Source organism: Carcharhinus amblyrhynchos, chromosome 5 (genome assembly GCF_965287045.1).
Source record: "Carcharhinus amblyrhynchos chromosome 5, sCarAmb.v2.hapA, whole genome shotgun sequence".
Classification (NCBI taxonomy): Eukaryota; Metazoa; Chordata; class Chondrichthyes; order Carcharhiniformes; family Carcharhinidae; genus Carcharhinus; species Carcharhinus amblyrhynchos.
The window spans coordinates 29,019,310-29,038,939 of NC_137328.1; positions in this window are offsets into that span (position 1 = coordinate 29,019,310).

Here is a 19,630-nt window from a genome sequence, read left to right on the forward strand (position 1 = left end):
ATTTCCCCCAACTTGCTGATCTCTCTGAGACAAACACTTTACGACATTCTCATTGCATGGAGGTACAGACATTGGCAGAATATTAGCCAAATGGCATTCACTGCTCGAAGGTATTCCGAGAAACTTTGGAACCCATTGTGGATTTCTTCCAATTTGCTGAACTCAACGAGATAAACACTTTACCACTTTCTCATTTCATTGAGATAAACACATTGGCAGAATATCAGCCGAATTGCATTCACTGCTCGAAGGTATTCAGAGAAACTTTGGAACCTATTGTGGATTTCCGCCAAGTTGCTCACCTCACAGAGACAAACACTTGACGACATTCTAGTTTCATTGAGATACACACATTGGCAGAATATCAGCCAAATGTTTTTCACTGCTCGATGGTATTCAGGGAAACTTTGGAACATATTGTGGATTTTCTCCAACTTGCTGATCTCATCGAGATAAGCACTATACAATTTTCTCATTTCATTGAGATACACACATTGGCAGAATGTCAGCCCAATTGCATTCACTGCTCGAAGGTATTCAGGGAAACTTGGGAACATATTGTGGATTTCCTCCAACATGCTGATCTCATCGAGATAAGCAGTATACCACTTCCTCATTTCATTGTGATACACACATCGGCAGAATATCAGCCAAATGGCATTCACTACTCGAAGGCATTCAGTGAATCTTTGGAACCTGTTGGGTATTTCTTACAACTTGCTGAACTCAATGAGATAAGGACTTCACCACTTTCTCATTTCATTGAGATAAACACGTTGGCAGAATATCAGCCAAATGGCATTCACTGCTCAAAGGCATTGCGAGAAACTTTGGAACCTATTGTGGATTTCTTCCAATTTGCTGAACGGAATGAGATAAACACTTTACCACTTTCTCATTTCATTGTGATACACACATTAGCAGAATATCAGCTAAATGGCATTCACTACTCCAAGACATTCAGTGAATCTTTGGAACCTATTGGGGTTTTCTTACAACTTGCTGAACTCTTTGAAATAAGGACTTTACCACTTTCTCATTGCATTGAGATAAACACATTGGCAGAATATCAGCCAAATGGCATTCGTTACTCGAAGGAATTCAGAGAATCCTTGGAACCTATTGTGGATTTCCCCCAACTTGCTGAACTCATCGAGACAAACACTTTACGACTTTCTCTTTTCATTGAGGTACACACATTGGCAGAATAACAGCCAAACGGCATTCACTGCTCGAAGATATTCAGAGAAACTTTGGAACCTATTGTGGATTTCCTCCAAATTGCTAATCTCATCGAGATGATCCAAATGGCATACTCTTATCTCTGGTATTCAGAGAAACTTTGGAACATATTGTGGATTTCCTCCAACTTGCTGATCTCATCGAGATAAGCACTATACAACTTTCTCATTTCATTGAGATACACACATTGGCAGAATACCAGCCAAATTGCATTCACTGCTCGAAAGTATTCAGAGAAACTTTGGAACCTATTGCGGATTTCTTCCAACTTGCTAAATTCATCGAGATAAGAACTTTACCACTATATCATTACATTGAGATACACACACTGGCAGAATATCAGACAAATGGCATTCACTGCTCGAAGGTAATCAGAGAAACTTTGGAACCTATTTCGGATTTCTTCCAACTTGCTGAATTCATCGAGATAAGAACTTTACCACTATCTCAATACATTGAGATACACACACTGGCAGAATATCAGACAAATGGCATTCACTGCTCGAAGGTATTCAGAGAAAGTTTGGAACCGATTGTGGATTTCTTGAAACTTGTTAAACTCATGGAGATAAGGAATTTACCACTTTCTCATTTCATTGAGATACACACATAGACAGAATATCAGCCAAATGGCATTCACTGCTCGATGGTATTCAGAGAAACTTTGGAACATATTGTGGATTTTCTCCAACTTGCTGATCTCATCGAGATAAGCACTATACAACTTTCTCATTTCATTGAGATACACACATTGGCACAATATCAGCCAAATGGCATTCACTACTCGAAGGCATTCAGTGAATCTTTGGAACCTATTGGGGATTTCTTACATTTGCTGAACTCATTGAGATAAGCACTTTACCAGTTTCTCATTTCATTGTGATACACACATTGGCAGAATATCAGCCAAATGGCATTCACTACTCCAAGGCATTCAGTGAATCTTTGGAACCTATTGGGGTTTTCTTACAACTTGCTGAACTCTTTGAAATAAGTACTTTACCACTTTCTCTTTGCATTGAGATAAACACATTGGCAGAATATCAGCCAAATGGCATTCGTTGCTGGAAGGAATTCAGAGAATCCTTGGAACCTATTGTGGATTTCTTCCAATTTGCTGAACGGAATGAGATAAATACTTTACCACTTTCTCATTTCGTTGTGATACACACATTAGCAGAATATCAGCCAAATGGCCTTCACTACTCCAAGGCATTCAGTGAATCGTTGGAACCCATTGGGGTTTTCTTGCAACTTGCTGAACTCTTTGAAATAAGTACTTTACCACTTTCTCATTGCATTGAGATAAACACAATGGCTGAATATCAGCCAAATGACATTCGTTGCTGGAAGGAATTCAGAGAATCCTTGGAACCTATTGTGGATTCCCCCAACTTGCTGAACTCATCGAGACAAACACTTTACGACTTTCTCATTTCATTGAGGTACACACATTGGCAGAATAACAGCCAAATGGCATTCACTGCTCGAAGGTAATCAGAGAAACTTTGGAACCTACTTGGGATTTCTTCCAACTTGCTGAATTCATCGAGATAAGAACTTTACCACTTCCTCATTTCATTGTGATACACACATCGGCAGAATATCAGCCAAATGGCATTCACTACTCGAAGGCATTCAGTGAATCTTTGGAACCTGTTGGGTATTTCTTACAACTTGCTGAACTCAGTGAGATAAGGACTTCACCACTTTCTCATTTCATTGAGATAAACACGTTGGCAGAATATCAGCCAAATGGCATTCACTGCTCAAAGGCATTGCGAGAAACTTTGGAACCTATTGTGGATTTCTTCCAACTTGCTGAACTCAATGAGATAAGGACTTCACCACTTTCTCATTTCATTGAGATAAACACGTTGGCAGAATATCAGCCAAATGGCATTCACTGCTCAAAGGCATTGCGAGAAACTTTGGAACCTATTGTGGATTTCTTCCAATTTGCTGAACGGAATGAGATAAACACTTTACCACTTTCTCATTTCGTTGTGATACACACATTAGCAGAATATCAGCCAAATGGCATTCACTACTCCAAGGCATTCAGTGAATCTTTGGAACCTATTGGGGTTTTCTTACAACTTGCTGAACTCTTTGAAATAAGTACTTTACCACTTTCTCATTGCATTGAGATAAACACATTGGCAGAATATCAGCCAAATGGCATTCGTTGCTGGAAGGAATTCAAAGAATCCTAGGAACCAATTGTGGATTTCTCCCAACTTGCTGAACTCATCGAGACAAACACTTTACGACTTTCTCATTTCATTGAGGTACACACATTGGCAGAATAACAGCCAAACGGCATTCTCTGCTCGAAGGTATTCAGAGAAACTTTGGAACCTATTGCGGATTTCTTCCAACTTGCTGAATTCATCGAGATAAGAACTTCACCACTATCTCATTACATTGAGATACACACACTGGCAGAATATCAGACAAATGGCATTCACTGCTCGAGGGTAATCAGAGAAACTTTGGAACCTACTGCGGATTTCTTCCAACTTGCTGAATTCATCGAGATAAGAACTTTACCACTATCTCATTTCATTGAGATACACACACTGGCAGAATATCAGACAAATGGCATTCACTGCTCGAAGGTATTCAGAGAAACTTTGGAACCGATTGTGGATTTCTTGAAACTTGTTAAACTCATGGAGATAAGGAATTTACCACTTTCTCATTTCATTGAGATACACACATAGACAGAATATCAGCCCAATGGCATTCACTGCTCGACGGTATTCAGAGAAAATTTGGAACCTATTGTGGATTTCCCCCATCTTGCTGATCTAACCGAGACAAACACTTTACGACATTCTCATTTCATGGAGGTACACACATTGGCAGAATATCAGCCAAATGGCATTCACTGCTCGAAGGTATTCCGAGAAACTTTGCAACCCATTGTGGATTTCTTCCAAGTTGCTGAACGGAATGAGATAAACACTTTACCACTTTCTCATTTCATTGTGATACACACATTTGCAGAAAATCAGCCAAATGGGATTCACTACTCCAAGACATTCAGTGAATCTTTGGAACCTATTGGGGTTTTCTTACAACTTGCTGAAATCTTTGAAATAAGGACTTTACCACATTCTCATTGCATTGAGACATACACATTGGCGGAATATCTGCCAAATGGCATTCGTTGCTGGAAGGAATTCAGAGAATCCTTGGAACCTATTGTGGATTTCCCCCAACTTGCTGAACTCATCGAGACAAACACTTTACGACTTTCTCATTTCATTGAGGTACACACATTGGCAGAATAACAGCCAAACGGCATTCACTGCTCGAAGGTATTCAGTGAAACTTTGGAACCTATTGCGGATTTCTTCCAACTTGCTGAATTCATCGAGATAAGAACTTTACCACTATCTCATTACATTGAGATACACACACTGGCAGAATATCAGACAAATGGCATTCACTGCTCGAAGGTAATCAGAGAAACTTTGGAACCTATTTCGGATTTCTTCCAAGTTGCTGAATTCATCGAGATAAGAACTTTACCACTGTCTCATTTCATTGATATACACACACTGGCAGAATATCAGACAAATTGCATTCGCTCCTCGAAAGTATTCAGAGAAACTTTGGAACCGATTGTGGATTTCTTGAAACTTGTTAAACTCATGGAGATAAGGAATTTACCACTTTCTCATTTCATTGAGATACACACATAGACAGAATATCAGCCCAATGGCTTTCACTGCTCGACGGTATTCAGAGAAAATTTGGAACCTATTGTGGATTTCCCCCAACTTGCTGATCTCTCCGAGACAAACACTTTACGACATTCTCATTGCATGGAGGTACACACATTGGCAGAATATTAGCCAAATGGCATTCACTGCTCGAAGGTACTCCGAGAAACTTTGGAACCCATTGTGGATTTCTTCCAATTTGCTGAACTCAACGAGATAAACACTTTACCACTTTCTCATTTCATTGAGATACACACATTGGCACAAGATCAGCCAAATGGCATTCACTACTCGAAGGTATTCAGTGAAACTTTGGAACCTATTGCGGATTTCTTCCAACTTGCTGAATTCAACGAGATAAGAACTTTACCACTATCTCATTACATTGAGATACACACACTGGCAGAATATCAGACAAATGGCATTCACTGCTCGAAGGTAATCAGAGAAACTTTGGAACCTATTTCGGATTTCTTCCAATTTGCTGAATTCATCGAGATAAGAACTTTACCACTGTCTCATTTCATTGATATACACACCCTGGCAGAATATAAGCCCAATGGCATTCACTGCTCGACGGTATTCAGAGAAAATTTGGAACCTATAGTGGATGTCCCCCAACTTGCTGATCTCTCTGAGACAAACACTTTACGACATTCTCATTGCATGGAGGTACAGACATTGGCAGAATATTAGCCAAATGGCATTCACTGCTCGAAGGTATTCCGAGAAACTTTGGAACCCATTGTGGATTTCTTCCAATTTGCTGAACTCAACGAGATAAACACTTTACCACTTTCTCATTTCATTGAGATACACACATTGGCACAAGATCAGCCAAATGGCATTCACTACTCGAAGGCATTCAGTGAATCTTTGGAACCCATTGTGGATTTCTTCCAATTTGCTGAACTCAACGAGATAAACACTTTACCACTTTCTCTTTTCATTGAGATAAACACATTGGCAGAATATCAGCCGAATTGCATTCACTGCTCGAAGGTATTCAGAGAAACTTTGGAACCTATTGTGGATTTCCTCCAAGTTGCTCACCTCACAGAGACAAACACTTGACGACATTGTAGTTTCATTGAGATACACACATTGGCAGAATATCAGCCAAATGTTTTTCACTGCTCGATGGTATTCAGGGAAACTTTGGAACATATTGTGGATTTTCTCCAACTTGCTGATCTCATCGAGATAAGCACTATACAATTTTCTCATTTCATTGAGATACACACATTGGCAGAATGTCAGCCCAATTGCATTCACTGCTCGAAGGTATTCAGGGAAACTTGGGAACATATTGTGGATTTCCTCCAACATGCTGATCTCATCGAGATAAGCAGTATACCACTTCCTCATTTCATTGTGATACACACATCGGCAGAATATCAGCCAAATGGCATTCACTACTCGAAGGCATTCAGTGAATCTTTGGAACCTGTTGGGTATTTCTTACAACTTGCTGAACTCAATGAGATAAGGACTTCACCACTTTCTCATTTCATTGAGATAAACACGTTGGCAGAATATCAGCCAAATGGCATTCACTGCTCAAAGGCATTGCGAGAAACTTTGGAACCTATTGTGGATTTCTTCCAATTTGCTGAACGGAATGAGATAAACACTTTACCACTTTCTCATTTCATTGTGATACACACATTAGCAGAATATCAGCCAAATGGCATTCACTACTCCAAGACATTCAGTGAATCTTTGGAACCTATTGGGGTTTTCTTACAACTTGCTGAACTCTTTGAAATAAGGACTTTACCACTTTCTCATTGCATTGAGATAAACACATTGGCAGAATATCAGCCAAATGGCATTCGTTACTCGAAGGAATTCAGAGAATCCTTGGAACCTATTGTGGATTTCCCCCAACTTGCTGAACTCATCGAGACAAACACTTTACGACTTTCTCTTTTCATTGAGGTACACACATTGGCAGAATAACAGCCAAACGGCATTCACTGCTCGAAGATATTCAGAGAAACTTTGGAACCTATTGTGGATTTCCTCCAAATTGCTAATCTCATCGAGATGATCCAAATGGCATACTCTTATCTCTGGTATTCAGAGAAACTTTGGAACATATTGTGGATTTCCTCCAACTTGCTGATCTCATCGAGATAAGCACTATACAACTTTCTCATTTCATTGAGATACACACATTGGCAGAATACCAGCCAAATTGCATTCACTGCTCGAAAGTATTCAGAGAAACTTTGGAACCTATTGCGGATTTCTTCCAACTTGCTAAATTCATCGAGATAAGAACTTTACCACTATATCATTACATTGAGATACACACACTGGCAGAATATCAGACAAATGGCATTCACTGCTCGAAGGTAATCAGAGAAACTTTGGAACCTATTTCGGATTTCTTCCAACTTGCTGAATTCATCGAGATAAGAACTTTACCACTATCTCAATACATTGAGATACACACACTGGCAGAATATCAGACAAATGGCATTCACTGCTCGAAGGTATTCAGAGAAAGTTTGGAACCGATTGTGGATTTCTTGAAACTTGTTAAACTCATGGAGATAAGGAATTTACCACTTTCTCATTTCATTGAGATACACACATAGACAGAATATCAGCCAAATGGCATTCACTGCTCGATGGTATTCAGAGAAACTTTGGAACATATTGTGGATTTTCTCCAACTTGCTGATCTCATCGAGATAAGCACTTTACAACTTTCTCATTTCATTGAGATACACACATTGGCACAATATCAGCCAAATGGCATTCACTACTCGATGGTATTCAGAGAAACTTTGGAACCTACTGGGGATTTCTTACATTAGCTGAACTCATTGAGATAAGCACTTTACCACTTTCTCATTTCATTGTGATACAAACATTGGCAGAATATCAGCCAAATGGCATTCACTACTCGAAGGCATACAGAGAATCTTTGGAACTGTTGGGTATTTCTTACAACTTGCTGAACTCAATGAGATAAGGACTTCACCACTTTCTCATTTCATTGAGATAAACACGTTGGCAGAATATCAGCCAAATGGCACTCACTGCTCTAAGGCATTGCGAGAAACTTTGGAACCTATTGTGGATTTCTTCCAATTTGCTGAACGGAATGAGATAAACACTTTACCACTTTCTCATTTCGTTGTGATACACACATTAGCAGAATATCAGCCAAATGGCATTCACTACTCCAAGGCATTCAGTGAATCTTTGGAACCTATTGGGGTTTTCTTAAAACTTGCTGAACTCTTTGAAATAAGTACTTTACCACTTTCTCATTGCATTGAGATAAACACTTTGGCAGAATATCAGCCAAATGGCATTCGTTGCTGGAAGGAATTCAGAGAATCCTTGGAACCTATTGTGGATTTCTTCCAATTTGCTGAACGGAATGAGATAAACACTTTACCACTTTCTCATTTCGTTGTGATACACACATTAGCAGAATATCAGCCAAATGGCCTTCACTACTCCAAGGCATTCAGTGAATCGTTGGAACCTATTGGGGTTTTCTTACAACTTGCTGAATTCTTTGAAATAAGTACTTTACCACTTTCTCATTGCATTGAGATAAACACATTGGCAGAATATCAGCCAAATGACATTCGTTGCTGGAAGGAATTCAGAGAATCCTTGGAACCTATTGTGGATTTCCCCCAACTTGCTGATCTCTCTGAGACAAACACTTTACGACATTCTCATTGCATGGAGGTACACACACTGGCAGAATATCAGACAAATGGCATTCACTGCTCGAAGGTAATCAGAGAAACTTTGGAACCTATTGCGGATTTCTTCCAACTTGCTGAATTCATCGAGATAAGAACTTTACCACTATCTCATTTCATTGATATACACACACTGGCAGAATATCAGACAAATGGCATTCACTCCTCGAAAGTATTCAGAGAAACTTTGGAACCGATTGTGGATTTCTTGAAACTTGTTAAACTCATGGAGATAAGGAATTTACCACTTTCTCATTTCATTGAGATGCACACATAGACAGAATATCAGCCCAATGGCATTCACTGCTCGACGGTATTCAGAGAAAATTTGGAACCTATTGTGGATTTCCCCCAACTTGCTGATCTCTCCGAGACAAACACTTTACGACATTCTCATTGCATGGAGGTACACACATTGGCAGAATATTAGCCAAATGGCATTCACTGCTCGAAGGTATTCCGAGAAACTTTGGAACCCATTGTGGATTTCTTCCAATTTGCTGAACTCAACGAGATAAACACTTTACCACTTTCTCATTTCATTGAGATACACACGTTGGCACAAGATCAGCCAAATGGCATTCACTACTCGAAGGCATTCAGTGAATCTTTGGAACCCGTTGTGGATTTCTTCCAATTTGCTGAACTCAACGAGATAAACACTTTACCACTTTCTCTTTTCATTGAGATAAACACATTGGCAGAATATCAGCCGAATTGCAGTCACTGCTCGAAGGTATTCAGAGAAACTTTGGAACCTATTGTGGATTTCCTCCAACTTGCTCACCTCACAGAGACAAAAACTTGACGACATTCTAGTTTCATTGAGATACACACATTGGCAGAATATCAGCCAAATGTTTTTCACTGCTCGATGGTATTCAGGGAAAGTTTGGAACATATTGTGGATTTTCTCCAACTTGCTGATCTCATCGAGATAAGCACTATACAATTTTCTCATTTCATTGAGATACACTCATTGAAAGAATGTCAGCCCAATTGCATTCACTGCTCGAAGGCAGTCAGTGAATCTTTGGAACCTATTGGGGATTTCTTACAACTTCCTGAACTCAATGAGATAAGGGCTTTACCACTTCCTCTTTTCATTGAGATAAACACATTGGCAGAACATCAGCCGAATTACATTCACTGCTCTTCGGTATTCGGAGAAACTTTGGAACCTATTGTGGGTATCCTCCAACTTGCTGAACTCACAGAGACAAACACTTGACGACATTCTAATTACACTGAGATACACACATTTGCAGAATATCAGCCAAATGGCATTCACTGCTCGATGGTATTCAGAGAAACTTTGGAACATATTGTGGATTTTCTCCAACTTGCTGATCTCATCGAGATAAGCACTATACAACTTTCTCATTTCATTGAGATACACACATTGGCACAATATCAGCCAAATGGCATTCACTACTCGAAGGCATTCAGTGAATCTTTGGAACCTATTGGGGATTTCTTACAACTTGCTGAACTCATTGAGATAAGCACTTTCCCACTTTCTCATTTCATTGTGATACACACATTGGCAGAATATCAGCCAAATGGCATTCACTACTCGAAGGCATTCAGTGAATCTTTGGAACCTATTGGGGATTTCTTACAACTTGCTGAACGCATTGAGATAAGCTCTTTACCACTTTCTCATTTCATTGTGATACACACATTGGCAGAATATAAGCCAAATGGCATTCACTACTCGAAGGCATTCAGTGAATCTTTGGAACCTATTGGGGTTTTCTTACAACTTGCTGAACTCATTGAAATATGGACTTTACCACTTTCTCATTGCATTGAGATACACACCTTGGCAGAATATCAGCCCAATTGCATTCACTGCTCGAAGGTATTCAGGGAAACTTGGGAACATATTGTGGATTTCCTCCATCATGCTGATCTCATCGAGATAAGCACTATACCACTTTCTCATTTCATTGTGATACACACATCAGCATTGCGAGAAACTTTGGAACCTATTGTGGATTTCTTCCAATTTGCTGAACGGAATGAGATAAACACTTTACCACTTTCTCATTTCATTGTGATACCCACATTAGCAGAAAATCAGCCAAATGGGATTCACTACTCCAAGACATTCAGTGAATCTTTGGAACCTATTGGGGTTTTCTTACAACTTGCTGAACTCTTTGAAATAAGGACTTTACCACATTCTCATTGCATTAAGACAAACACATTGGCGGAATTTCTGCCAAATGACATTCGTTGCTGGAAGGAATTCAGAGAATCCTTGGAACCTATTGTGGATTTCCCCCAACTTGCGGAACTCATCGAGACAAACACTTTACGACTTTCTCATTTCATTGAGGTACACACATTGGCAGAATAACTGCCAAACGGCATTCACTGCTCGAAGGTATTCAGAGAAACTTTGGAACATGGTGTGGATTTCCTCCAACTTGCTGATCTCATCGAGATAAGCACTATACAACTTTCTCATTTCATTGAGATACACACATTGGCAGAATACCAGCCAAATTGCATTCACTGCTCGAAGGTATTCAGTGAAACTTTGGAACCTATTGCGGATTTCTTCCAACTTGCTGAATTCAACGAGATAAGAACTTTTCCACTATCTCATTACATTGAGATACACACACTGGCAGAATATCAGACAAATGGCATTCACTGCTCGAAAGTATTCAGAGAAACTTTGGAACCGATTGTGGATTTCTTGAAACTTGTTAAACTCATGGAGATAAGGAATTTACCACTTTCTCATTTCATTGAGATACACACATAGACAGAATATCAGCCCAATGGCATTCACTGCTCGACGGTATTCAGAGAAAATTTGGAACCTATTGTGGATTTCCCCCAACTTGCTGATCTCTCCGAGACAAACACTTTACGACATTCTCATTGCATGGAGGTACACACATTGGCAGAATATTAGCCAAATGGCATTCACTGCTCGAAGGTATTCCGAGAAACTTTGGAACCCATTGTCGATTTCTTCCAATTTGCTGAACTCAACGAGATAAACACTTTACCACTTTCTCTTTTCATTGAGATAAACAGATTGGCAGAATATCAGCCGAATTGCATTCACTGCTCGAAGGTATTCAGAGAAACTTTGGAACCTATTGTGGATTTCCTCCAACTTGCTCACCTCACAGAGAGAAACACTTGACGACATTCTAGTTTCATTGAGATACACACATTGGCAGAATATCAGCCAAATGTTTTTCACTGCTCGATGGTATTCAGGGAAACTTTGGAACATATTGTGGATTTTCTCCAACTTGCTGATCTCATCGAGATAAGCACTATACAATTTTCTCATTTCATTGAGATACACACATTGGCAGAATGTCAGCCCAATTGCATTCACTGCTCGAAGGTATTCAGGGAAACTTGGGAACATATTGTGGATTTCCTCCAACATGCTGATCTCATCGAGATAAGCACTATACCACTTCCTCATTTCATTGTGATACACACATCGGCAGAATATCAGCCAAATGGTATTCACTACTCGAAGGCATTCAGTGAATCTTTGGAACTGTTGGGTATTTCTTACAACTTGCTGAACTCAATGAGATAAGGACTTCACCACTTTCTCATTTCATTGAGATAAACACGTTGGCCGAATATCAGCCAAATGGCATTCGTTACTCGAAGGAATTCAGAGAATCCTTGGAACCTGTTGGGTATTTCTTACAACTTGCTGAACTCAATGAGATAAGGACTCCACCACTTTCTCATTTCATTGAGATAAACACTTTGGCAGAATATCAGCCAAATGGCATTCACTGCTCTAAGGCATTGCGAGAAACTTTGGACCTATTGTGGTTTTCTTCCAATTTGCTGAACGGAATGAGATAAACACTTTACCACTTTCTCATTTCGTTGTGATACACACATTAGCAGAATATCAGCCAAATGGCATTCACTACTCCAAGGCATTCAGTGAATCTTTGGAACCTATTGGGGTTTTCTTACAACTTGCTGAACTCTTTGAAATAAGTACTTTACCACTTTCTCATTGCATTGAGATAAACACATTGGCAGAATATCAGCCAAATGGCATTCGTTGCTGGAAGGAATTCAGAGAATCCTAGGAACCAATTGTGGATTTCTCCCAACTTGCTGAACTCATCGAGACAAACACTTTACGACTTTCTCATTTCATTGAGGTACACACATTGGCAGAATAACAGCCAAACGGCATTCTCTGCTCGAAGGTATTCAGAGAAACTTTGGAACCTATTGCGGATTTCTTCCAACTTGCTGAATTCATCGAGATAAGAACTTCACCACTATCTCATTACATTGAGATACACACACTGGCAGAATATCAGACAAATGGCATTCACTGCTCGAGGGTAATCAGAGAAACTTTGGAACCTACTGCGGATTTCTTCCAACTTGCTGAATTCATCGAGATAAGAACTTTACCACTATCTCATTTCATTGAGATACACACACTGGCAGAATATCAGACAAATGGCATTCACTGCTCGAAGGTATTCAGAGAAACTTTGGAACCGATTGTGGATTTCTTGAAACTTGTTAAACTCATGGAGATAAGGAATTTACCACTTTCTCATTCCATTGAGATACACACATAGACAGAATATCAGCCCAATGGCATTCACTGCTCGACGGTATTCAGAGAAAATTTGGAACCTATTGTGGATTTCCCCCATCTTGCTGATCTAACCGAGACAAACACTTTACGACATTCTCATTTCATGGAGGTACACACATTGGCAGAATATCAGCCAAATGGCATTCACTGCTCGAAGGTATTCCGAGAAACTTTGCAACCCATTGTGGATTTCTTCCAAGTTGCTGAACGGAATGAGATAAACACTTTACCACTTTCTCATTTCATTGTGATACACACATTTGCAGAAAATCAGCCAAATGGGATTCACTACTCCAAGACATTCAGTGAATCTTTGGAACCTATTGGGGTTTTCTTACAACTTGCTGAAATCTTTGAAATAAGGACTTTACCACATTCTCATTGCATTGAGACATACACATTGGCGGAATATCTGCCAAATGGCATTCGTTGCTGGAAGGAATTCAGAGAATCCTTGGAACCTATTGTGGATTTCCCCCAACTTGCTGAACTCATCGAGACAAACACTTTACGACTTTCTCATTTCATTGAGGTACACACATTGGCAGAATAACAGCCAAACGGCATTCACTGCTCGAAGGTATTCAGTGAAACTTTGGAACCTATTGCGGATTTCTTCCAACTTGCTGAATTCATCGAGATAAGAACTTCACCACTATCTCATTACATTGAGATACACACACTGGCAGAATATCAGACAAATGGCATTCACTGCTCGAAGGTAATCAGAGAAACTTTGGAACCTATTTCGGATTTCTTCCAAGTTGCTGAATTCATCGAGATAAGAACTTTACCACTGTCTCATTTCATTGATATACACACACTGGCAGAATATCAGACAAATTGCATTCGCTCCTCGAAAGTATTCAGAGAAACTTTGGAACCGATTGTGGATTTCTTGAAACTTGTTAAACTCATGGAGATAAGGAATTTACCACTTTCTCATTTCATTGAGATACACACATAGACAGAATATCAGCCCAATGGCTTTCACTGCTCGACGGTATTCAGAGAAAATCTGGAACCTATTGTGGATTTCCCCCAACTTGCTGATCTCTCCGAGACAAACACTTTACGACATTCTCATTGCATGGAGGTACACACATTGGCAGAATATTAGCCAAATGGCATTCACTGCTCGAAGGTACTCCGAGAAACTTTGGAACCCATTGTGGATTTCTTCCAATTTGCTGAACTCAACGAGATAAACACTTTACCACTTTCTCATTTCATTGAGATACACACATTGGCACAAGATCAGCCAAATGGCATTCACTACTCGAAGGTATTCAGTGAAACTTTGGAACCTATTGCGGATTTCTTCCAACTTGCTGAATTCAACGAGATAAGAACTTTACCACTATCTCATTACATTGAGATACACACACTGGCAGAATATCAGACAAATGGCATTCACTGCTCGAAGGTAATCAGAGAAACTTTGGAACCTATTTCGGATTTCTTCCAAGTTGCTGAATTCATCGAGATAAGAACTTTACCACTGTCTCATTTCATTGATATACACACCCTGGCAGAATATAAGCCCAATGGCATTCACTGCTCGACGGTATTCAGAGAAAATTTGGAACCTATAGTGGATTTCCCCCAACTTGCTGATCTCTCTGAGACAAACACTTTACGACATTCTCATTGCATGGAGGTACAGACATTGGCAGAATATTAGCCAAATGGCATTCACTGCTCGAAGGTATTCCGAGAAACTTTGGAACCCATTGTGGATTTCTTCCAATTTGCTGAACTCAACGAGATAAACACTTTACCACTTTCTCATTTCATTGAGATAAACACATTGGCAGAATATCAGCCGAATTGCATTCACTGCTCGAAGGTATTCAGAGAAACTTTGGAACCTATTGTGGATTTCCGCCAAGTTGCTCACCTCACAGAGACAAACACTTGACGACATTCTAGTTTCATTGAGATACACACATTGGCAGAATATCAGCCAAATGTTTTTCACTGCTCGATGGTATTCAGGGAAACTTTGGAACATATTGTGGATTTTCTCCAACTTGCTGATCTCATCGAGATAAGCACTATACAATTTTCTCATTTCATTGAGATACACACATTGGCAGAATGTCAGCCCAATTGCATTCACTGCTCGAAGGTATTCAGGGAAACTTGGGAACATATTGTGGATTTCCTCCAACATGCTGATCTCATCGAGATAAGCAGTATACCACTTCCTCATTTCATTGTGATACACACATCGGCAGAATATCAGCCAAATGGCATTCACTACTCGAAGGCATTCAGTGAATCTTTGGAACCTGTTGGGTATTTCTTACAACTTGCTGAACTCAATGAGATAAGGACTTCACCACTTTCTCATTTCATTGAGATAAACACGTTGGCAGAATATCAGCCAAATGGCATTCACTGCTCAAAGGCATTGCGAGAAACTTTGGAACCTATTGTGGATTTCTTCCAATTTGCTGAACGGAATGAGATAAACACTTTACCACTTTCTCATTTCATTGTGATACACACATTAGCAGAATATCAGCTAAATGGCATTCACTACTCCAAGACATTCAGTGAATCTTTGGAACCTATTGGGGTTTTCTTACAACTTGCTGAACTCTTTGAAATAAGGACTTTACCACTTTCTCATTGCATTGAGATAAACACATTGGCAGAATATCAGCCAAATGGCATTCGTTACTCGAAGGAATTCAGAGAATCCTTGGAACCTATTGTGGATTTCCCCCAACTTGCTGAACTCATCGAGACAAACACTTTACGACTTTCTCTTTTCATTGAGGTACACACATTGGCAGAATAACAGCCAAACGGCATTCACTGCTCGAAGATATTCAGAGAAACTTTGGAACCTATTGTGGATTTCCTCCAAATTGCTAATCTCATCGAGATGATCCAAATGGCATACTCTTATCTCTGGTATTCAGAGAAACTTTGGAACATATTGTGGATTTCCTCCAACTTGCTGATCTCATCGAGATAAGCACTATACAACTTTCTCATTTCATTGAGATACACACATTGGCAGAATACCAGCCAAATTGCATTCACTGCTCGAAAGTATTCAGAGAAACTTTGGAACCTATTGCGGATTTCTTCCAACTTGCTAAATTCATCGAGATAAGAACTTTACCACTATATCATTACATTGAGATACACACACTGGCAGAATATCAGACAAATGGCATTCACTGCTCGAAGGTAATCAGAGAAACTTTGGAACCTATTTCGGATTTCTTCCAACTTGCTGAATTCATCGAGATAAGAACTTTACCACTATCTCAATACATTGAGATACACACACTGGCAGAATATCAGACAAATGGCATTCACTGCTCGAAGGTATTCAGAGAAAGTTTGGAACCGATTGTGGATTTCTTGAAACTTGTTAAACTCATGGAGATAAGGAATTTACCACTTTCTCATTTCATTGAGATACACACATAGACAGAATATCAGCCAAATGGCATTCACTGCTCGATGGTATTCAGAGAAACTTTGGAACATATTGTGGATTTTCTCCAACTTGCTGATCTCATCGAGATAAGCACTATACAACTTTCTCATTTCATTGAGATACACACATTGGCACAATATCAGCCAAATGGCATTCACTACTCGAAGGCATTCAGTGAATCTTTGGAACCTATTGGGGATTTCTTACATTTGCTGAACTCATTGAGATAAGCACTTTACCAGTTTCTCATTTCATTGTGATACACACATTGGCAGAATATCAGCCAAATGGCATTCACTACTCCAAGGCATTCAGTGAATCTTTGGAACCTATTGGGGTTTTCTTACAACTTGCTGAACTCTTTGAAATAAGTACTTTACCACTTTCTCTTTGCATTGAGATAAACACATTGGCAGAATATCAGCCAAATGGCATTCGTTGCTGGAAGGAATTCAGAGAATCCTTGGAACCTATTGTGGATTTCTTCCAATTTGCTGAACGGAATGAGATAAATACTTTACCACTTTCTCATTTCGTTGTGATACACACATTAGCAGAATATCAGCCAAATGGCCTTCACTACTCCAAGGCATTCAGTGAATCGTTGGAACCCATTGGGGTTTTCTTGCAACTTGCTGAACTCTTTGAAATAAGTACTTTACCACTTTCTCATTGCATTGAGATAAACACAATGGCTGAATATCAGCCAAATGACATTCGTTGCTGGAAGGAATTCAGAGAATCCTTGGAACCTATTGTGGATTCCCCCAACTTGCTGAACTCATCGAGACAAACACTTTACGACTTTCTCATTTCATTGAGGTACACACATTGGCAGAATAACAGCCAAATGGCATTCACTGCTCGAAGGTAATCAGAGAAACTTTGGAACCTACTTGGGATTTCTTCCAACTTGCTGAATTCATCGAGATAAGAACTTTACCACTTCCTCATTTCATTGTGATACACACATCGGCAGAATATCAGCCAAATGGCATTCACTACTCGAAGGCATTCAGTGAATCTTTGGAACCTGTTGGGTATTTCTTACAACTTGCTGAACTCAGTGAGATAAGGACTTCACCACTTTCTCATTTCATTGAGATAAACACGTTGGCAGAATATCAGCCAAATGGCATTCACTGCTCAAAGGCATTGCGAGAAACTTTGGAACCTATTGTGGATTTCTTCCAACTTGCTGAACTCAATGAGATAAGGACTTCACCACTTTCTCATTTCATTGAGATAAACACGTTGGCAGAATATCAGCCAAATGGCATTCACTGCTCAAAGGCATTGCGAGAAACTTTGGAACCTATTGTGGATTTCTTCCAATTTGCTGAACGGAATGAGATAAACACTTTACCACTTTCTCATTTCGTTGTGATACACACATTAGCAGAATATCAGCCAAATGGCATTCACTACTCCAAGGCATTCAGTGAATCTTTGGAACCTATTGGGGTTTTCTTACAACTTGCTGAACTCTTTGAAATAAGTACTTTACCACTTTCTCATTGCATTGAGATAAACACATTGGCAGAATATCAGCCAAATGGCATTCGTTGCTGGAAGGAATTCAAAGAATCCTAGGAACCAATTGTGGATTTCTCCCAACTTGCTGAACTCATCGAGACAAACACTTTACGACTTTCTCATTTCATTGAGGTACACACATTGGCAGAATAACAGCCAAACGGCATTCTCTGCTCGAAGGTATTCAGAGAAACTTTGGAACCTATTGCGGATTTCTTCCAACTTGCTGAATTCATCGAGATAAGAACTTCACCACTATCTCATTACATTGAGATACACACACTGGCAGAATATCAGACAAATGGCATTCACTGCTCGAGGGTAATCAGAGAAACTTTGGAACCTACTGCGGATTTCTTCCAACTTGCTGAATTCATCGAGATAAGAACTTTACCACTATCTCATTTCATTGAGATACACACACTGGCAGAATATCAGACAAATGGCATTCACTGCTCGAAGGTATTCAGAGAAACTTTGGAACCGATTGTGGATTTCTTGAAACTTGTTAAACTCATGGAGATAAGGAATTTACCACTTTCTCATTTCATTGAGATACACACATAGACAGAATATCAGCCCAATGGCATTCACTGCTCGACGGTATTCAGAGAAAATTTGGAACCTATTGTGGATTTCCCCCATCTTGCTGATCTAACCGAGACAAACACTTTACGACATTCTCATTTCATGGAGGTACACACATTGGCAGAATATCAGCCAAATGGCATTCACTGCTCGAAGGTATTCCGAGAAACTTTGCAACCCATTGTGGATTTCTTCCAAGTTGCTGAACGGAATGAGATAAACACTTTACCACTTTCTCATTTCATTGTGATACACACATTTGCAGAAAATCAGCCAAATGGGATTCACTACTCCAAGACATTCAGTGAATCTTTGGAACCTATTGGGGTTTTCTTACAACTTGCTGAAATCTTTGAAATAAGGACTTTACCACATTCTCATTGCATTGAGACATACACATTGGCGGAATATCTGCCAAATGGCATTCGTTGCTGGAAGGAATTCAGAGAATCCTTGGAACCTATTGTGGATTTCCCCCAACTTGCTGAACTCATCGAGACAAACACTTTACGACTTTCTCATTTCATTGAGGTACACACATTGGCAGAATAACAGCCAAACGGCATTCACTGCTCGAAGGTATTCAGTGAAACTTTGGAACCTATTGCGGATTTCTTCCAACTTGCTGAATTCATCGAGATAAGAACTTTACCACTATCTCATTACATTGAGATACACACACTGGCAGAATATCAGACAA